Source organism: Streptopelia decaocto (assembly GCF_964273445.1).
Source record: "Streptopelia decaocto genome assembly, chromosome: 10".
Lineage (NCBI taxonomy): Eukaryota > Metazoa > Chordata > Aves > Columbiformes > Columbidae > Streptopelia > Streptopelia decaocto.
In genome coordinates, this window is record NC_138665.1 from 13,630,328 (window position 1) to 13,653,092 (window position 22,765).

The window sequence follows — 22,765 nt, forward strand, 5'->3', positions numbered from 1 at the left end:
CAGACACACATGGGTTTTTCGTACCTTGCAATCTCTTACCCTCCTGTGATCTTACCTGTAGCAATATTAAAGCTGTCTCCTAATGACAAGATCAAAGATGATTTTTTTCCTTGCCCACGTAAGATCACTGCCAGTTCCACCCACCAAAAGTATTGACAGCAACTGGGATAGGGTCATACCTGGAGCAGCAAGACAACTGAGAGCAGCAAATTGTACAAGACAAATTAAGTCTCCATTGACACCTCTCTCTTCTGCAGCATGGATGACAGAGATCAGCTCAGTTTTTTTGGCTCTAACCAAGCTGATACCAGCTACCAACCCCCAAGTTAGAGACCCAGGGCCATTGCAAACGCTCAAGTATCTGGCAACTGTAAACAATAAATTCTCATTGAAACACTCTGTTAAAGCAAAAACTTCACTGTCTTTCTAACACAGCCTACTTTTTTTTGGCCTTGTACTTCACCTTGCTTTTAGCTGTATTGAAATCAGCTTATTCTACACCAGTCCAGCACTGACTATAAATTATGCTGTTGCTGATAATAAATTCTTCATGTAGTTACTTTCAATGTAGGAAAGATTCACAAGGTGGTAGAGTCTCTCCTATAATCCTTTTACCTAAATCAACCAAGCTTAAAAACTTATTATAAAGAAAACAATCAGAAAACCAATATCAAATTTGTCTGACAAGGTTATCTTGTCCTTTTTTAATATTTTACTGATTATGAAGTAGGATTTAAAATAAAGATGCCTTCAAGGTACCTTCACCCCTAGCAAATGGCAGAAGTTGAAAGGCAAAAGCTGTAATTGAAAAATCAATAGCACTCTCATCATTTACTGCCTCCTACATCAATGTTGAAAAGAAAAAGAGGGGGGTCTGTCTGCTGATATTGAGGGAACCCGTTTTCCAGTTGGTTGCTCCTTGCCCATCGCCTCCACAGAGGACAGCCACATCCCACTGCAGTTATTTTAGAAATCTCAACTGCTCAGCTGTTTCCAGGACAGAAATCAGGAAGATATGTCACTTTGCCTGCTAATAAGTCCCCAATCACTTTTCTATAACGATTTTGAAACTGATTCACAGGGACTGGCAGAAGAAAGGCACTTTGAGACTGGGCGTTTTACATCCCCATGACCAGTGACCAGGCTCATCCCAGAATGTCTCCAACGCTATGGTGAGTGCATGCAGAAAACCCGCACTCCAAGAAATGCTTCATGTATGTATGGGGTAGGCCAGTTTTAATTACATGCTTTTATATTCTTTTTCTCCCCCAGATTCCCAGGCTCATGCAGGACATGCTGCAGGGCTGGTTCATGATCCACACATTTAGAAGGAGCTGTATTCATAAACCATAAGGATAAGATCAGACCCAATCCTCCAGGCCTGTGTGGTATGCTACGGAGCCCATCTAGGGGCTTAAGATACCTGCCGCAAGCAGTACCTGGAGCTGCAGGATGGGAGCACTCTGTGCTGCAGATAGTCCAGCACAGCACCACTAAGACGCAGTGGGACCAGAAAGCTCCAAAAATGAAGGGCTTCAGATGAGACTCTCAGAAAGAGTCTGTGCTGAGCTTACTAGGTACTTGCAAGAAACTAATTTATAGGAAAGACATGATAAGTAATTTCTCTGCCTATACAGGTAGGACACTGCTGTGTAAGGCATACCTTCTTCTCTCTGGCCCAGGCAGATACACCTTCTGGACAGATCATACACACTGCAGAGCTATAAAAGGCTTTTGATTTGGGGAAATTAAATCCTGGCTCTGCTGTGCTAATGAGCTGTCATTATTTGAAGATGGTGGCATCAAAGTCAAGGGAGAGAGATCCTGGAGCGGGGTGAAAACACAAACGGGTGTCAGAAAGAAGCACGATTGCCTTCCCTTCAGAAGGAGGGTGTTCTCACCCAGAGGCTGCCACAGTATATCCTAAAAAGCAGCTAAAATTAAAGAAGTTACCGGAGAAGGTAATGAGGAAGTGGCTGAGCTGGAGATGGAGCATGTACAACCCAGTGTTTCCACTTCCCTGGCTCAGCTCTGCCCCAGGGAACTCTGCTCTCTGGCTCCAGGAAGGGGGAGCAGCTACAGCTGGCTTGGCTGAGCACCTGGATTTGATGAAGGTGGCCCTGTTGCTGTGGAGTTTGATCTTCTTCCTCCTTTCAGCTGCACTCTCTCCTCATCTTGCCTGTGTAGGCTCTTGCCACCACATTTTCCCCTTCCAGCAGCACTATCAACAACAGCCATATATCTATTACCCAAAACTTCTCACTCCTAACCTTTACACCAGGGGCTGGGGAACTTACCAGAAAAATCAACCTTCAGCAAGTCAAAATGGAGCAGAAATTCCTGATGAGAGGCAGGGGCTCTGTACCAGGTGCTTGGGTAGGAAAGCCCCCAGCTCTTGCCCAAGTGGGAAGGGAAGGGAAGGGAAGGGAAGGGAAGGGAAGGGAAGGGAAGGGAAGGGAAGGGAAGGGAAGGGAAGGGAAGGGAAGGGAAGGGAAGGGAAGGGAAGGGAAGGGAAGGGAAGGGAAGGGAAGGGAAGGGAAGGGAAGGGAAGGGAAGGGAAGGGAAGGGAAGGGAAGGGAAGGGAAGGGAAGGGAAGGGAAGGGAAGGGAAGGGAAAAGTGGCAGCAGGGGGGATGGGAGAGCAGGAGGAGGCTGAGGAGGAGGTGGGCACCTACATCAGGAATGGCTGTGGAGAGGGCAGGTTGCTCACTGGGGCTTTCTGGGAGAGCCCATTCACCTGGGTTATTCAATCCTACTGGTTTATGCTGTTAAAAGTGCTTCATAAACCCAAGAAGGGAACAAACAACATAATTAGCAAGCAAATTGCACATCACAATGTGATACAGAGTGAATAGGGGAAAGGCAACTTGTTAAGATCTATCTGCAAGTAAGTTTTCTGTTGGAGCAGGCTACCTAAACAATTTCCAAAAAACTTATTACATCTGTATGAGTCAGAATTGACTTGAAAACAGGAAAAAAAGGTAAAGCTCACTGAATCTTAATTGACAACAAACATTTTATCAGCCTCAGACTTAGTATCTTTGTTGCACTACTATAAAAAAAATGCTGGCTTTTCTATAAAATGTGTAGAAATACGTTAAATAACATCTACTGATGCTTTTCGTTTAGCTGGATGCTGTAAAATAACGCCAAAGTATGGGAAAAAAAAAAGCAAACATTTCCAGTACGTGAGTGTCTGTAACCAAGGACATGAAAGGGTTTAATAATATTTACTGTAGACATACCTTATGCTATTGGCTGTCCAGCCAGAAACACCTAATTGAACTAAAATTATTCACTCTGAATATCTAATTAGAAGGCACAATCTGAAGTCTGTGATATACTCAGTCACTCCATGTCAGGCTTTTATATGGGATGCAGCTGATGACACTCACTTGTGCATGGCAGGGAGGAAACACCAGTGTTGGAATCACAGCTTTTGTTTCCAGCAGACATTACTGTTTATGATAGCCTTGATCTTTTTGTCAGAAATTTACAGGCCCTACTGCTGCGTACAGATATCACACACTAAATCTATCAGAAAACATTACCCAGTATAGCTCTTGGCAACACCAACTCCGCTATGTCAACCAGCCAAAACAGGGCTCTAAATGAGGAGAACAACTTGGATCATATGTTTTACTAATTATGCACAAGAAGAAGATGTAAACAAGCTCCATTAGGATTATTATGCATGAGTTCATGTTTTTGCACAATTCACAAATTACCTATAACTGCTCTTCTCAGATAAATAACGTTTGAACAATAAAGCTGACATTTTGTGCTGAAGACTATGACTTCATTGTGGCTTTCAGAGAAATTACCCTTAGATCTACAGTCTTATTAACCCATGACCCTGAAGAATGTCTGATGAGACTTGTTTATCATTCTAATCTGATGGCTGAAAACTGTCCTTTTCTCAATCCAGATGACTAAGTGCAGAAGCAATATGGCTCTGAACCGACTCCTTAATAAGCTGATCTTTCAGTACTTAAAAGGGGCCTGTAAGAAAGACGAGGACAGAGTTTTTAGCAGGGCCTGTTGCAAACGGGCAAGGGATAATTGTTTCAAACTAAAAGAGGGGAGATTCAGGTTAGACATGAGGAAGAAATTTTTTACAATGAGAGTGGTGAAACACTGGCCCAGGTTGCCCAGAGAGGTGGTGGATGCCCCATCCTTGGAGACATCCCAGGCCAGGCTGGACGGGGCTCTGAGCAACCTGAGCTGGTGAAGATGTCCCTGCTCGTGGCAAGGGGGTTGGGTGAGGTGACTGTTGAAGGTCCCTTCCAACCCAAACTGTTCTACGATTCTATGGTCTGAAAAAATAAATTTTATATATATATATATATATATATAAACCACAACCAAAACAAGCCTAACTTTGTACGAGCATTGATGTCTCTGTTTTGCCTTGGAGAAAAGTTGCCTCAGGAGGATGAACATGTAGGATATCTTTCCGTTTCTGTTTAAAATCAAACTTATACAAACTGAGAATGCTGGAAAAGACACAACTTCAGTAGTATCCCCAGCTTGCACCGAGCTTGCGATGTTCCTGCAGAGCGATGCATGGAGAATCTGTGGGGTCAGGATGAAGGCATAGGGTTCCTGCAAGCAGCATCTCCATGTTCTCAGCAAAAACACAGCTCCAAATGCAAAAATCCATGGCCTCTCCCTGCACAGATCACAATGAGCATGTTGCTTTGCAACATCACGCCCATTTTAAAGCCCTTCATCCCCAGCATTTCTGTCTTCACTCCTAACTGCATGTTTATTTGGGGTTTTCTGTTGATTAATGTTGCCAGGTGACTGCACCCAATTTCTCAGTGCCTTTGTAGTTTTTAACAGTGCATAATCAGATCAGGGCAGACTTGTGACCTTCTCAACTAATCATATTATTTTGTACTATTTTCTTCTGGATTGCTAGATAACAGGAACCACTTTCTAACCCCATGTTACTCTGCTAATTGCTTTTTTTTGTACCTACTAAGCACTGGCTCACTGTCCAGCACTAGAAAAAATAAATTTGATATGTAGAGATTGTCTGTTTCTCTATAGTATCTCTTGGCAGAGATGGAAGAAGGAAAGTACTTCCCTGAGATGAGAGTAACACAGGATGAGTACATCATTTCAGGCAACACTGCAGACAGCTTTGTTGGAGGAGAGCAGTGGTCAGCAGGTTTCTTCCCTCGACTGGGCTTGTACACATGCAGGGTGCCTTAATCATCATTTGTTAGATTTGTAAATCCCCAAATGACCTTTGTGCATTTCTTTAAAATAATTTTGAAGCACTGCCAGGTTCACTAATGTTCAGTCATTTCCAAAATGATACTGTGAGCCTTGGCAGTGCTGTAAGAGCACCTTGTCCAGCTGTTCTCTTCACACCTGAAGAGCTTTAAAAAGACAATTTGAGGATTTCTGCAGAAATCTCACCCATCCTCCAAAACTGGCCATCGGAAGGGGCACAAATGCTGTTAATACCGAGTGCCTCCTGGACTGGAGGGCAGAGCAAAAGTCCAGATGGACCCAACAAGATGTAAGTGTTAACCCCAGATTAACCCATACCTGCATGAGCTGCCACTACCCCTGAGCCAGAACAAGTGTGTGTTTTCCTAAGGATGTGTTTGGGCTTTCAACGCTCAAATTCAGTTTGCTCAGGGTCTCCTGCTCTATGTAAAACTGCACCCAGACCCTGAACATAATGCATACAAGCAGCATCCATGTTCTCCTTGACTATGACATTCATAGCCTTTAACTACAGGTATTTTAGAATTATATTAATGTCTCCTATATTATGTAGAACAGATTAGAGTTCTATTCCATTTAATCTTTCTCATCCATCATTTAACTCTGCACATTGTCATTCAAAGCAAGTATGTAAAATCAAGGCTCCATTAAACCTATTCAATTATCTGTTGTTCTGAGTAACTGTTATCACCAGGTGCAATAGCTTTTAATAACTGAAATAGAGCACTATGAAAATAAAAATATGATTGTTAACCTTGGAGCATTCCCAGGTCCTCATTTTAAAGCAGCTCAGGCATTAATTCTACAACTTATAAATAAATGATTATTTTAAAAAGACTAGGAAAAGTTGTAGAAACGGACAACTAAGCAAGGTCTTCCATCATTGATTTTGGCTTTTTGAGCAGGTAGGTCTTTTTCTGTCTTTTTCTGGCTTTGATATTTATGTAATTCTGTTGCTCACTGAAAGGCAACTTGGGAGCTCAGCATAAAATTCACACTGCACAGAGAGTCTAACCTTGCAGCTACTGCTCTATTTATTCCATGTTATATATTTAAGAGTATTAATACTGCTTGAAAACTATGTTCAGAAGACAGACAATTGTGGTGACTCAGTCTTAATCACTTTGTAATTAGATGTGGGTTTAGTAACTTCAAAGTAAGGGGAAATATTGATCTATTTCCGTACTATTCTTACTCTATGTCATGCTTGTAAAAACTTCAAAGTGTTTAAAAAAGCAGTCTGATTTCATACATAATTAGTTATGGAACCAATACTTCCAAACAGAAGCCTAAGACAATAGCAACCCACTTCCTAGCATTTGGCAAGGAACAAAACAAGGCAGAGACAACAGCGAGAACTATAGCTGATAGCAGAAACTGCATATTTTTTTCTGCTGTTCCTCCATTACAGCGCAGAGAATAAGAAAACACCTTTGAAAATATGTACATAAGAGATTAGACAAATTATGGGCAATATCAACAAGAGTCATACACAGGTATTGACCAGCCTTCTTGTTCAAAGTAATTTTTGCAGGCTACGGTGAGAAAACTGCAGTCTCCCAAATACCTTCAATCATATCTCATTGGCCTCCAGCCAGATCAACCTGCAAGAATCTTTTTAATCACACGATGCTATAAAAACCAATTTGCTCTCACAATGGTGATGAATCTGTCCTCTGACTAATCTCATTATTTGTTTGCTTACCTTGAGAAGGCCCAGATCAGACAGCTTCAGATTTATCCATGTATTTTTGGTATTCCGTTAATCACCCTATTGCTTTATCGATGTTCCCATATTGGACAATTATCTCCATCTGAAGAACACTTGCTAATTGTCAATACTTGGGAGGCTGGACATTTGTAATAAATCTAATTAGGGGGACAGCATTTCTGTTGTTCTGTCAGAACATGATAATTAGCTGTAAGACAACAGGATAAAAACAAGTGGAAAACGGAATAAAATGCTGTGTGTTCTCATCCATGGGTAGTCATGCCAGACCAACAGCACATCATTCCTTATAAGAAAACTACTGTGTTGGACTGGGGAAGCAAGCTTGTCCTCATCTATCCAGAGCATGACAGTTTAAGTCGGGTTTACCAGCAGCCTATGCTGAAACGAGACTTCTCAGAGCAAGGACTTTATCAGTGATGACAATTCTGTTCATGGTGGCCATTAAGGATCCTGGTACACGAAGTAGTTGTGATGTTCAAGGAACATGTCAGGCTCACGTTCAAGGCAATAGCTGTCTTACAGAAGTAGATGTTGCACCAAACCTGTGTAAAACTGAACTGTATGACCAGGCTTTTCCTTAATTTTAAACCTTGAAATGTTCAGCCTAAGAGTCAGAGAAAAGGTGGTGATTTCAGATGGACTAATCCAGCTAAAGAGCAAAGTGTGCTGCAAAGAGACACAGCTTGCCTTAGCTCTGCATTGGGCTGGGAATTGCTGCCCCAGGCCCCTGGGAAGGGAAACAATAAGAAACATATTTCACCTCCTGAAGAACCAAGATCTGGAGGAAAAAAAAAAACCAAAAAAAAAAAAAACAAAAAAAAAAAGCAATCAATGGTGCAATTTGCTTCTAATTCAGAAAATTTCGAGGTCTGCTGCTGTGAAAATAGTTTATAATGAAGCAATTCCTACCACCATGCTGCAGAGGATCGACATATGGGCCAGGAACAAATCGAAAGCCACTCCACCAGAATCACCTCTCTTGAAGACCCATCAGTATCACTGCTGAAGTGTCTTCAGTGCATGTGACTTGTCATTGACTACCCACACTGATGCTGCGCTAACCAGCCCCGCACAGGCTGGTGTATCGCTGGCTCTTCTCTGCTGCACTGAGCCTGGGGGCTCAGACGGCATTTGAGCTCCTCTGTGCAAGATGTGCAGGACTCAGAGCATGAGATGCTCCCATTTGCCTCCCAGAAAATCTTCACTTCTAAATAATCAAGTGGTGGAGGAAAAAGGGGCTTTATAATGTCAGCTGCCTTTGACTGCAAAGCTTCTGCCCTGTAGGGAGTACCAGGAAAGGCTCAGCTGGTGCAAAGGGTTTAGTCCACACAGCGGGGACAGCAACTCCCACATCAAGTCAGGAGGCCTCGTGGTGACTTGCCTGCAGTCACCAAACCCTTGGAAGTTTGCAGGATTTCCTCAGCTCATCCAGGACCATCAGGGCACAGGGGCGAGCAGAAGCAGCAACACAGCGAGCTGTCAGGACCTGCACCCGGGGCTGAGGCTGCTGCTCCTACCCCAGCTCAGCAGGGGCAGACTCTGGCCCACAGCATCATGGTGAGGCAAGCTTAGCACACTCATCCTAATGGTCTACCAATTACATCAACAAACTGCATTAATTTTAATGCTCACCCATTTAAACCAGAGTCATTGTGCTTTCACACTCCATTTGCCTGATGGCATCCGCTGAGAGAAACAGCAGCTTATTATTAAAGTAATAGCATCTCTGTACCCCCATGAGCCCCAAGCTGGAGGACCCAAGCTCAGGCAGGAGCTCACTGAGACCCAGATGCAGCACATGTGATGCAGGGGAGAACGGACAGGCACCCTGCTCACTGCACTGCTGCATTTATCCCAGGGCAGGATCAGTGCTTGGCTGAGGGCTAATGAGGTTTTTGCATCTAAAACCATCCCAGTCCTTCTGCAGCTGCAAGGCAGCTGATGGACCTGAGCAGGATCCCAAGCGGCAGCATGCTGGGGCTGTGCACTGAGGCAGCCCTGGGCTCTTCTATGGACAGTAGAGCCGCCCAGCCCCTCTCATTGAAGAACATGTCTGGCAGAGGATGTCTGCTCATCAGAAACCATAATTTTCACAGGAGGGAATAAAACAAAAGCAAACAAACAAAAAAACAAAAAGCAGGTGGCATTTTTCAGTCTTTTATATTGCATTTTTAAACCGAAAATACCACAATTTTCAAAGGAGGCTAAAAAGGAAAAAAAATACAAGATAGTGCATAAAAAGAAATTAATAGAAGTATTTCCACAGGATTTTTAAGCATAAAAAGCTTTTATAAATATCTATGGAGAAATTACTGCTATTTTGGATCAGCTGTGGAGTCAGCATGGAGCAGCAGATTTTTCTGAGCACCTGCTTCTCTAGAAACGCTTCCCAGGATAGAAGCAAAACTCCCAGACTTCTCCGCACCTTCAGTTTGCTAATTTTGTCCAAGGAAATCTACCCAGCAGACTGATCCCTTCTTGTTTTAGAGGGAAAAGTCCCAAGGAAGACAACCAGTACAGCAGACGCTTTTGTCACCAATTAGCCCTTCCCAAGGCTGCACTACAGTGTATGTACAACATGGTGTACATACAATACACTGTACATACAATATGGTATAAATGTCTTGATCAGGGTCTGCCAGAGCCTTTCCCTTGCCAAATACGTGGTTTTAACCATATTAATGCTCATCCTCCCTGCAGCCACTAAGCATTTGCAAGGGGCTGAAACACAGGCAAATTGTGGAGGCAGCAACAAAGCCATTCACAAAGCGTTGAGGAGCACCAAAGCCTCCCATGAGAGCCCTGACGGGAGCTGATGTCCTCCTTGGGACAAGTGACAGGAGTCAAACAGGGTAGAAATTTGGAGAACTTCTTCCAGCTGCCCAGGGGTGTTCAGCACCCCAGGCAGCTGCTCAGAACTGGGGCTCTACTTCAAGAAAATCCAGCAGAGAGCATGGAGAACAAGACCCTTGAGAGAGGGTGGAACAAACTGTACAGTCACAGCTGTTGACTAACAAACAGCTGCTTATTATCTAACTAATGATCAATTAGTGTTAAAGCACAAGGTCTGTCACATTCCACAAGCCAGTGGTAGCAGCATCTCCCTTCATAGCCGGCAGCACCCAGGTGCACATGAAAAAGCCTTTCTTTATAGGAATTACGAGCAAAACCAGCAATCTTTCCCATGCAAACAGAATAATAATTTGAAATAGTGGAACTAATGTGATTTGACCATACATTTGGGGTTTTTCCCTCTTGGGGATAAAGCCCTTATATTATAATTTTTTTATTAACATAAGCCCTTATTGTCATCAGGATTAACCTCCTGCTTTGCACTGCTGGGAGAGGAACAGATGCAGGGGACATGGGTGCAGTACAGGGGACCCATGTCTGAACCTACCCAGCGTTTTGTGCAACCTGTGGTGACCGCAAATGCTACCAAAATGGCACTGCCAGTCACTGGGAGGAAAACTGCATCAGTGGTGTCCGTGGATGGTGGTGGAGAGGTGCTGGCAGCTGTGGCTTCACCCCCAGGTTGGTGCTGCATCTTCTGGCTGAAGACAAGCGATGCTCCTCGAGCAGGGCACAACGTGCCGGGATCAGCTGGTGCTTGTCCTAAGTAGCTCCTACACATCAGCATCACCCACATGTCCAACCGCCTTTTCTGATTGTACCATGACTGAAAACAGCTTTGTTGCTGAAACACTTCAACGCATCATCCACTTGCAGATGTGAACACAGGGGAGAGAGCAACTTCCAAAACCACTGCAGATTTAGGGCATAAAAACATTTTGGTTAATAGAGTAAATCAGTATACAGAGACAAATCTCCCTAACTACTGTAAAGTTTCTTTCCTGACAACATGCACTATAGCAGAGCAGCATTCACTCTTAGTAATTCCAGTTAAATCAATGGAAATACCCAGAAGATAATTTAGTCCCAAAAGTTAGTTTGTATTCAGCCAGGCAGGATGAATGACAGTGTGGTTCCTCACATGTTTGGTTGGTTTTTAACAAATCTATTGTCTGGACTTCAGTAATAATCCACCACATGGACTCTTAGTGGAGTACTGATGCATTTTTGATCCAGTCCTAGACAGAAGGACCGTTTTTACCGACTTGGGAAGGTGTTGGTCAGGGCTCACCTCCTGGAGGCTGCACTGCCCCAGGCACAGGGAAGGGGCTTTGGTGCCTGGACTGAAGGCAGAACCCACCGGTCCCAGCTATCGCCCTGCAGAGCAGGAGCTCCATTAAAAACCCAATTGATTAAGGACACTTACATACACACTTTTTTTTTGTTTGTTTGCCAATATTAACTCTAAACTGTCGATGCTGCAGCAGAGCTCTGCAAGGCAGGATATTTGTGAGGCTATTTTTAAAATTAGGAAAGTGAGTAAAAAAGGAAATGAAGAGTTTCAGCTGAAAACTTTAAAGCCAGTTTACAGGCAAAATAGTGGAAGAGAAACAAAAAAATAATTAAATATAAAGTTAGTATGTCTTTAGTACTATTTTTATCAATCTAAATATAGCTGTTAAATATAACAGCTAAAAATAGCAGTATTAGACTAAAACACTGTCTTTAACAGGGCTAAATTTCATCAGTTCATTTGTTATTTAACATCTACATGAAATCCTTCAGCACCTTAATGTTTTAAAACAGAGACAAACAGTAAATTTTTCTCTCTTTAAAGAAGCTCAAATCACAGTAGGCTAAGCATAGAAAAGGAGAGCAATACCAGAGAATGATGTAAAACCTAATTAAAGACCTTTGGCTGCTGCAGAATTGAAAACCGATTAAAAAACCTCTTTTTGCCTAGGAAAGTCCCAGAAGAAATTGCTAAATCTTAATTTGCTTCTGTCCTTATCTCAGTTGTGACAGGTCTCTGAGGCGTCCTCTGCCAAGCCAGGATGATAAGAGAGGAGCAAGCAGCAGCGCACGGGCTCGGCTCCCCCTGCACGGGCAGAGCTGGCTGGACCACAATCTTTAATTATGGAGCACGATCAGGTGCTCCATTAGACAAAGGGCTTTTAAAAACCTATTTAAAATTAGATATGCAAGCCTCGCTACCTTGCTGCTAAAACTAGCCCTTGCAGACGATGTTCAGCCCAGGCCATGCCCTGAACCCACCTACTCCTGCCACCAGTTTCAGCTGCTCCAAGTCCAGCTGCTCTGAGTGATATCAGCTGCAGCACAAGCAAGAAGGCAAACTGGAATTTTCGAGTTTCTTCCAAAATAAATGACATTACTTACTAGTTCACTTTTGTCCTGCTGTTTAGGGGTAATGCCTCAGCACTTTGCCATACACTTGATACCACTTTGTTTTATTACTGCAGAGACTTATCAATGAGACAGGCTGGGGACCTTTTTACAGGTTTCTATTTAATTTAAGAATCTAATCTAATTCTTCAGTAGCTTTTTGTTTGGTTGGTTGGTTTTGGGTTTTTTTTTTTTTTTTTTGTTAAATTAACACTTAATTCCTTTCATGCTATTTGAATGAATCCATATCTGTGGTCAGCCAGAGAAAGTGAAGTTGGAAATTACAGTTCTGGGGTGTCATACTGCATATGAGTAATGAGAACTAGGGTGGGTTTTTTTTTTTTACATGGATTTTTACATTTATTAATTTTCTTTAATAACACTTTTTGTTCTGTCTGACAATCTCATTAGAACCTGGGTTTTGAGATTCACAGCCATGGCAAGTGCAGAGACCAGAGGTAACCCAGTTCCACCACTGGGAAGATGCAGCCTGCCCAGGGTGTGCCCGGTGTGCCTGCTGAGCGCAGCAGTTGCAATCCCGAGCATCACGCACACACAGATCAGAATTCCCAGGCCACTGAGACCCTCTGAAACATGATCTGGTGCTGCACCAGAGGGAGAGCTTCCAAGGGCAGAGAGGTTACAATGCTGGATAAGCCAGGGATACAAAAGCATATTTTTTCCTGCACATCATATCCTCTCCTTGCATGCTCCCTACTCCTGTAACTGCACTCTTTTTTTCCTTCACTTTTTAAGACCTCTAGCATATTCTGCATTTTCCTTCCTACCAAGCCAGGCTCACTCTTCTGTACCTCTGCTCAGCCATGCAGCCAGGTCAGCTGCCCCAGTGCAGGGAAACAGCCCCTGGGGTTCCTGTAAGCCTCTGCCCAGAGAAGGAGAAGGGAAGCTTTCCGCAGCAGGAAGGGAGGGCAGCTGTAACACAGGGGACGATGAGCACCAGGGTCCAAAGACCACAGAGACATGTATCCCATCTTGAGTGGCTAAAAATCTCTGCAGAGAACCAGGTACTAAGCTGGGTTCTTACCCTGCTCACAGGGAAGAGGGTTTTCTGCTCCTGCAGAGGTTCACAGTCCCTGCTGCCATCAAGAACATGCACACAGGGCTCACCATGCAAAGGGATCTCACTGCACATGCAAGCCCAGTGACATGGTGCCACTGCTGGAGATGTCCTCATCAAGAGGGTGCAGGCTCAGGCCCCTTCACTTGCATACTGCAAAGGTTTGCTGGGCAGCTGCTGCTGTCTCGGAGCCCAATTACAGAGCCAGAGGCAGTGATGTGTTGGGCATCAGCACCTCCCTTGCTCACTCATAGGTGTTATGCACCCAGATGAGTGATGAGAGTTGGAATATCTACCTTCCCCAGGAGTCAGCTTTAATTGCAGCATCTTTCAGCCAGGATGGGCACTCAGAGGGCAAAGCTTTTCCTCCCCAGGGACCAGCTGGGAGCCTGAGCTCTCACCCTTTGGCACTCTGGGCAACATGCTCCAGGACTCAAGTGGTCCTTTTCCTTCGGGTGGCTGCACATATCATCACTTAGTATTTGCAACCAGCCCTCAAGGATCATTTCCATGAACCAGGGTGATGAGTCATCTGATCAGTTTGCTTACGTGCGAGTGAGTTTTGCTGCTGCACTCATTACACAGAAAAGGCAGCTTTAATTTGGGGAAAGCAGCTTTAATCCTGCTGGAGGAGAAAAGCCATTAGGAGTTCATTTAGTGCAGTTCGGCGGGAGCTCTGCGTGTCAGCTCTCACGCCATCAGACACTTAGTAAGAGGCAACTCCAGTTGGGAATTAACCCACTTTGCAGTTATTGTGAAACCTCTGGGTTTAATTTTTTTAAAGAAAATATTTTAATCCCCATTTCTGATCTCTCCCAGAGACCTCCCAGCCTCAAAACTGGTTCCTTTCTACAATGGCAACTTCGGGACCTTCTCTAAGGTAGGTTTGATACAGAGCTTGAGGGGCCCCAGGCCATCAGACCCATCCAGGTATCCCAAGACCATCAGCTCAAGAGCCTCAAGGGTACAAATAGGCTCTTCTTTTTTTTTCTCCCACTATTGCTGCAGCTAAAGTTTATTTTCCTTCATACCAAGCCTTTATTCCTGAACAACAGACGGCCCTGAGACAAGGATGGAGAGAGACTGCTTGTGTATTGTAAGGTCACAGTAGGCTTTCCCTGATGTAAGTCACTAATAACATGATTAGACACAGTAAATGATATAAACGTCTAGAATGGACAATTAAATATAATTTAAAGTGATATTTATCCTACTTGGAAAGAGCACTGGTTTTATAGTGTCTAATCCTTTGCAAAATGTCTGCATATTAAATAGCAAAATTAAATGCGGCCATGTATTCTCTTGGTGGTCTCGTTAGTCTATCCTCTTGCTAAAAATACTCTTGGTTTGTCTCTGGGAATACAGTAATTCTCATTAGCAAATCATGGTTAGTCATCTAATACAACAGCACAGACTAATATACATGGAAAATACATCAAAGAAGCTAAGTGATGGCTTTACACCTTTCTGAGTAGTAAAATTAGTCAAAGCGATCAGTAATTTTCTTGTGAGAATATAACAGGGAAAAGAAAACCCACAGCAAACAAACTAGTACATGCAAAAGCTAGCAATAATCTTGTCTATATATAAATAAGACCATACACCTCATTGTGCTCAGACCATGCATCATACCGACAGCTACGTCCTCTCATTCCCTTTACGGCACATGTTGCTGGAAAAATGGCTGGTGGGGCTGTACAGTTTCCAAAAACAAGTCGCCACTAAACTACTGCACCGCCTTCCAGTGTCTTAATGATAGAAAGCAAAAGTGGGGGCTTGTTGAGAATTGGTATAGCGCTTCCCACAGAAAATGAGAAGCAGCGGAGCCAAAACTGCCATATATTTGCCACTGTAGTGCATGTTTTTACAACCAAATGTTGATGGATAAATCATAATCTATGGTGGAACAAGCACTAAAAATTGAAGAAAGATCATTCAGCCACTCAGGTTTTTTATTCAGCCGTTCAAGGCGGTTTGATTTTTTTGCCATTTAAAAAAATTCACCCCACTCCACCTTGACAGCTTGTTTACAGTTTGTTTCTGGCCACAGACAGCTGACAGATGTGATGTGATTAGCAAGACAAGACAGCCTAAATACAGCATAGACAGCACAGCAGAAGACACGCAACAGGGCTGTGAGCTACTTTGCACGCTTCAAGGTACCTACCAGCCTTGAAGTTTTCATCTGAAAGTAGAGATGGGCATTAACCCCTGCAATTCCAGGCAAGGTTAGGTTTCAAAACTGACTGCATTTAGGAGCAGACCCAGTTTCTGTTGAATTGCAGAGAAAAGTAGGTGGCTTTCTGTGGCTCAGCTCTTTCAGACAGGAACATTTTCAGCTCAGTTCCACTGTCGTTAGCAGAGTTACTAAAATAATTATTGCAGCTCAGCTTGTGCACCGGTGACCTTCTCCTTGATGCCACCTCCACAGTGCTATGGTAACAGGAGCCCATGCGACAGGCACTGCCGAGTGTCATGACTGCTCTGATCTGCAGGAGCAGAGGTGCCTGTGGGGAAACACTCCCCTCCAATATTCAGAGTTCTCAGATGTGAAGTCATCCGTGTGTTTTCCAAGCAAGCAAAGAAATTTCCTAACAAGCCCAAATTAGTATCTCTAGCAGTAGTAAATTCAGAACTTGGATACCTGAGGTCTCCCTTGCTAGAGGGTCTTGACATCTTATGCTTTGGCTGCTTGAAAAACACCAAGTAATACATCCAGAGAAGAAGCCACTTTTTGCATTCTTTTGACTGGGCCCTTCCAAAACATTACTGTCTATTTCTGAAGGGCACACAGAGCTATTTGATATTCATACCTCAGTGTAATGCCCCTGAGAGCAGACGAGGAGGTCACAGGCCTGGTCAGGCTGCTTTACTTGCTAGTTGAGTTATGTTACTGAAGATTGTCAAATCATATGGATAAAGTCTTCAGCTAGCAAGTAGGCACTGACAACTGAGCAAAGGGCACACCACCTTCTGTGAGAGTGGCACTGGGAGGTTCAGGGGCTGACGGTTCACACCAGACAGTAGCGACGTGCAGCATTGTGGCAGAGGCATTAACTAACAGGGACGAGCATCTCTTGGCTCAGAGTGCAGCTGGCTGAGATGCCACCACATTATTTTAAGCAGTTGCTCCTCTGGAAGCCGGGGAAGCCCTCTCACCGTGCACACAGCAGTGCTGTTTCAGTGTGACAACCCAGCCAGGTTGCAGACACCTCCCACGCTTGAGCAGGGATGGTTCTGAGCCAGGAGAGGCAGTCTGTACTGCGTTAGACATTTAACCTGTACCACACCAGACTTTCAATCTGTTGCTTCTTCAATGAGCCCACTTACCTGCAGCAATCCAAGAACTGTTTTCATCAAACAACCGGTGCTTCCTCATGAGGTTCTCCTATGCCTTCCATGTCTGGTCAACACAGCTGCTTGACAGTGTTGTCTTTGATGTTGACATCAAAAAGCTCTGAACCTGATGCATCATCTGCCTTCAGGCAGACCACAAGATGTCCGGGCTTTTGAGAAAATAAATAAAATATCAATAAACAGTCAGAGAAAACAAATACTTTAAACCTTAGATCATAACAAGCATCAGAAAAGTCTGATAAATCATTTGCTCTCATTTCATGGGAATGTAGACTTTCCAGGTGGCTTAGAAAAGGAACTTGAAAGAGAAAGGTCTTCCTTTAGCGAACAAGAGAATTAGTAAAATGAAGATGGATCACACCCTCCTACCAAGACTCAATTCCCTGAGCTCGGCTCATGGACAGCCCAGGCCAAGGGTGCCCCCCGAGACTCCTCTTGCTCTCCCCAACAGCAGCACATGTTCCTGTGAAGCTGAAGAGCTGCTGTTGGGTGCTCATATACCGCTAGAGATTTGTGATGCTCCTACTCTCAGGGCACAGCTTATGGCCACCAGTAGCAACATTCAAGGATTCTTCCAGCAGGTCCCTCCCTCCACACTCTGGGAACACTATGCCAGTAACATTTAGTAAGATAGGGGTGTCTTTTGCCTATTAGCTTACATATTTGCATCTTACACATTAAGCATTTCTCTGCTTAATTTTAAGCCATTTCAAACGGCCGAGCAGGAAGGTGAACACAGGGTTTAATGGTTTGATACTACATAGTCAGCTCTGTATGGGGCATGGGGAGGAGGAGAAGACTCAGAGAAGGGGCTTCTGTAAAAGGAAACTCCCGTAATTTTTAACTTGTTTGCTAATTGATAAGCTGATCTTATACTGCTCAAAATAGTCACTATTTTCCTTCAGCCAGTGGACTGTTAATGAAGCTGGAATTTGTCCCAGTGACCATATGGCACACGTCATCTCTAGTGAGTTATCTATAAATTCCAGAAAGTCCATATTTATCAGTGTGTAAACATGGAAGAGGAAAATGAAATGTATTCCTTAAGGAGTGCATTTTATGGAGTAACCTTAAGCTGTAAGATGCAGCTGTTTATTGACTGGCATGATTTCTCATGCCACATGGTGTTAACAGAAGCCTAAAAAATTCATCTTCATTTAGAATAGACAGCAAAAATGAAGAGTGAGATGTATAATGTGAAACATCTTTTAAAACTCCCACATCTAATGCCTGGTCTAGTGCAGATGTATGTTTACAAATAGGATGGGTTTTCTTTGGGGAGGAAGAAAGGAGGAGAACAAACAGGGCTTTTTTCCCATCGGCCTCACAAAGTACAGGACATACGCTTCCTGACACAAGGAGGTCACAGTCACATTCCTACCTTTTAGCCTCCACGTGCCTCAACCTGCCTAGAATAAGAGGAAAAAAATAGTGAGAAATATTTAAAGACTAAGCAGAAACTGGAGGGAAAACACACCCCCAGGCCTCTCTCCAAAATCAGTGTCTGACAAGTGCTAAAACTGAGTGGTCTCGTCTAGACAACCTCTTACAGTGAACTCTATATGCAATGATTGCAGCTCAGGCTTGCCCTGTGCTTTGGAGAGCCAAGATTCAAATAATTATGGATTTAAAAAAAAAAAAAATAAAGAATTCTTCTTCCACGCTATCAGATGAAGACATTTTCAAGGCTCCACTCTGCACAGCAGCCACGCCATACGCCTCGCTCGTCCTGCTCAGACGGGCACAGCCAGCACCCAGCAACCTTCACAAACTCACCTTCCCACCAGAGACCTTCAGTCCCCAGCACCACGGGCTGGGGCAGAGCAGTGGCGTTTCCACACTTGCTGTCACAGTGTAGACGCAAGTGCTCTGTTATTCCTTGGCATACGACAAAAGTTACAGACAGGGGATAATGCAAAGATGTTTGATTTTTTTTTCCTTTCCCAGCACTGTGTCACTGCAGGCCAAATGGAAACCTCCTGGGTTATTAAACATGAAAAATCTGACAGGATTGTAAATCTTAAAATTGTCCCAAATTGCAGAGGTGCTGACAGCACATGTTATAATCCTGTTGGCATCTGATGTTTCCTTTTCTATGTTTTTTCTTGCCACAGGAAGAAACATTCCCCCTTAAATCTCTACAGCAAAAAGCAGCAGCAGCAATGCCAAAAATCCTGAATGATGAACCAAAACCTGAGATGTCATGTTATCTTTGCCAGATTCAAGTAAACACAATAATGCTGTAACAGTTACATACAGAAAATTGCTTTAGAAATGCTTTAAAACAAGGAAGGATATCCCCTAATATTCTATATAATTTAAAAACATTATTCAGGATTGATTATGAAGAACACACAGTGACTCATGGGAACTAAGGCATCATTCATGTGGTTACAGCAGAGAAGTGATGCGTTTGTTACATATGAGCACTTGAGACATCCCATATATACACACAGCCAAATGTTAAGTGTTGCATATCAACAGAAGCAATCTGTCTCTGTTTTGGGGACAGACTGGGGGATTTACTTAACGGTCTTTATTTAAAGCAACAATCCTTTCATTGTTAATACCCTAAACTCCCGACAAAACACGCCTAAGGGACAGTAACTCTCCCTCAGCTTGACCTTTCTTAACTGCAATTCAGAAACTGCTTTGATTTGGCATCCAAGCTCAGTTCTCCTGTCCCTGGTGCAGGTTTTCTTTAGTTACACAAGGCTGTTCCTTTGAAGCTGGGAGAGCATCGCTCTCAACCAGCCTTTGTGGGCAGCCTGGCAGGCAGAGGCTGAGTAAACCCCACAAGCTCTACCCACCCATTAGCAAGGAATACATGTTCTATATTAAAAAAAATGCTATATAGGCACTATTTGCAAAAATGTATTTAAAAAGTAAAATATTAAAAATTGAAGTTAACAAGCACAGGCCAAAATAATCTGCATTTAAATGATCCAGGGCAGGCCTGTTCTTCAAAGCAAATTATTTTTTCATATGTATTCTACTGTTAAGAAAAGGGATGGCCCCTCCTTGCCACACCTAATGATGCAGCACAAGAACCTGCACCCATTAGCAGGAGTTATAGCACTTTGTAATTATGTTTCTTGACAACTGTCAAAGGTTTGCGTAAAAATATGGCAAGATACACTGGCAGGAACTTGGTAACAAATATGGGGAGGGGACTCAGGTGATCAGTGGTGTGTTTATTTTGGTGCTTAAAACATGGAAGGAAAATTACTTCCACACTTCTAAGAAAAGGTTACAAGCAATGAAAAACAAATGGAAAAGAAATCAAGCAAATTTTTTACAGTGATGTTGAACATGGCAGCTAAAGGCAAAGTTATTAATTTAACAGAAGCCAAGCATTTTGGAACAATCCTGAATACGGGGAACACATGTTAAAATGGATGAATTTTAATTTTTTCCTTCATTAATTGCTATTGTTCTGTGAATTAATGTTTAAAATCTGAAGCGTCCTTACAGGTCTTTTTTCCCCACAGTGTTGTGCAGATAGATGGGAGCGAACAAGTTTGCTCTCTTGCTGGGATCTGGAAAGTGTGACCAGACCCTGACCCCCTCTCCTGCAATTTCCATACAGGCACCGAAGAAATAAAGGGCAGAAGCAATGGCCAACAAGAAGTATTGCATACCCCTTGTATTTACCCCTTCCAGAGGACTCAGCAGCTCTGGTATACACCCCTCGTGAAAAGAGGACGAGGAGATTCTGGTGGTCTTACGTGCCAAGGTAAGTAGAATTTTAGGTCAGCCTGAAGAGATTTTTCTCCTGCACACAGAGTTTTAGCTGCGTTTGGAACATTTGCCTGCAGGGCAGCAAGGGGCCAGTGGGTAATGAGATTGCAAAGCTGTAGTCCTCATGCCCCAGCTCCACATGATCTTTAGCAGACCAGAGCCACAATGTACCTTAGATAGAAGAATCAAAGCTCAGATTTATTTTCAAGCTCAATGAGGAGGCAACATGGCAGACAGGAGAGGTGCTTTTACACTCGCCCAGAGAAAACAGACCCCAGCCAACGCAGAATGCTGCTGTCTAAGGGAGAACACAGAGACAGGCCAGCCAAGAGTGCAGGCGGGTATAACAACTGAGCTCTGGTTCACCCAAGCCAACTACAAATTATTATTCTTTATATATATATAAATATGTCTCACTCCAGACAGTCTGTAGAAGCTCAGTGTCCAAGTGAACCTCTGAACCATGCCAGATTCTAAAAAATGTGGGTTTTCTGCCTAGAATTATAATTTTACTCTGAAAATTTACTAGCTTTGCATATTTCCAGTCCCAAAGACATTTTCATCTAAGATCTTTTCACATCCCAAACCTAATTCCTTTAAATGCTTAGGAAACAGAGCCCCAAACAGAAAACTCTTTAATGACCATGTGGATGGCCTGACGGCACGCAGCTGCTTCAGAGAGAACCAACTGAACCTTTCACTCCCACTACAGATTCAGAGGCATCACTTGTTTCATGAATAAGAAGTGAAAAACCCAAACAGCAGCCACAAACACACCCCAAGATGGGGAGAATAAACCTGCACTCAAGATCCAAAATAATACAGAGGAGGAGGCAATCCCCATTCCATATCGTCCCTTCTGGAATGCTGACCACACAGGGCTCCTGCTGTGGCACCACTCCCAGCTTATCTGGACTTGCATCTTCTGCAAATCACCTGGTCAGTAAATAAACTCCTATGTAACACCCACGCTGGAATTCCTGACAAAAACTAGCCATGTCGCTTTACTAAGATAAATTGTGGAGCAAATCCCACCATGTTTTCCCCAGAATAAGTAATCAGCAGGTCCAACACACTGAGAAAAGAAGTTCCCTGCATGATGTGTAACAGTCTGGCAACAAGAACACGTGAACTGGCGCCAGTCAGTAAAGTCATCCTAATTCCCTCGCTTGTTCTCAAAACTGTGATCACATTCCCAAGCTGAATTGGTCCTGCAATACTCATGGGTCCAAAACCTTTATCATTAAGTGAAGCCTACATAACTCTGCATTTTAAGAATTATTTTTTTCCTGAACACATCTGTACACAAAGAATTTTCATTCACATTTAAACTAAAATTAAAAAGATACCTGATAAGCTATATATGCTGTGCAAGTAAAGAACACTTTCACAGGGCATGGAAAGCATAAAGTGCAATATAGGAGAGCTTGACTCCTCCTCCAGATCTAAACCACCACGTAAGGTGCAAGCCAGGAGGAACTGGGGCGTGCATTACTCCTTCACCACACACACCACACACATACCTTTTACTAGGTTAAAACTGCTTATATATTTCCAAGTATGCACAAGCTGAATTATGATTACGTTTATCAAAAGTATGTTACATACCAGCAGTGGGATATTTTCTCCCCTGACGTGAGGACCACACCACTAGAAAAGCTTCAGCTTTATCGATTTTCATCAGGAGCAGAGGGAAGCAACAAAGATGCCGGCTACAAAAAGGAAGAGTGACAAACTAGCAACCAGCAGAGCCAGACACCAATGCAAAGACAAAGTAATTACCAGCTGGAGTTTAAATTAAGAAGTAACAACAATTCTAGTAGGCAGAGTGAACTTTGGAAAAAAAAAGATCAGATAATCCCAAAATCTTTGGCTATAAACTTCTCCAGACATTTGTACTGCACTTATTGCTGTGGCATCAAGTTATTTTTGATGTCCAACCAGAACATCAGAGTAAGACTGTAAACCTTTGGGAAGAATTTGTCTGTATGCAAACTGCCCTACCCTAATCTAAGATTTCCGTTATTCTGCTAAAGAATCCTACTATTGATTTGAGCTGTTACTAAAATGCTACTCCCTTAAGATTCTCCCCCAAAGAAACAGAATGAGCAATTTAAGAATAGCAACGGTATGAAAAACAACTCATTTTTTGTCCTGGGAATAGGTTAAAACCCACAGTGATTCTTCAGCACAAGGGAACTCCGGAGCCGCAGGTCAGGCCGTCAGCTGCCTTGTGCTGCTCCAGCTCACCCCATCGTGACAAGTCCATTGTCCCAAGAATGCCAGGACTGCAAATGCCCCAGGAGAGGTTTGGCCCTGCCATGAATTGCTTGCCCTGGGCCAGACTCTTAGACTTTA

At 43.4% G+C, this 22,765-nt stretch overlaps 2 long non-coding RNA genes across 2 annotated transcripts; one reads left to right on the forward strand and one right to left on the reverse strand.

The window, feature by feature from the left end:
• Window positions 1–1,047: 1,047 nt before the first annotated feature.
• Window positions 1,048–21,798, forward strand: LOC309444038. Its single transcript, XR_014184909.1, has 3 exons — window positions 1,048–1,172; window positions 1,273–1,577; window positions 20,256–21,798. It is a non-coding gene; the product is annotated as an uncharacterized lncRNA (long non-coding RNA).
• On the reverse strand, window positions 9,119–15,579 carry LOC309444039. The gene is made up of 2 exons (XR_014184910.1): window positions 15,477–15,579; window positions 9,119–10,740 (listed from the first exon to the last, which is right to left on the reverse strand). It is a non-coding gene; the product is annotated as an uncharacterized lncRNA (long non-coding RNA).
• Window positions 21,799–22,765: the final 967 nt, after the last annotated feature.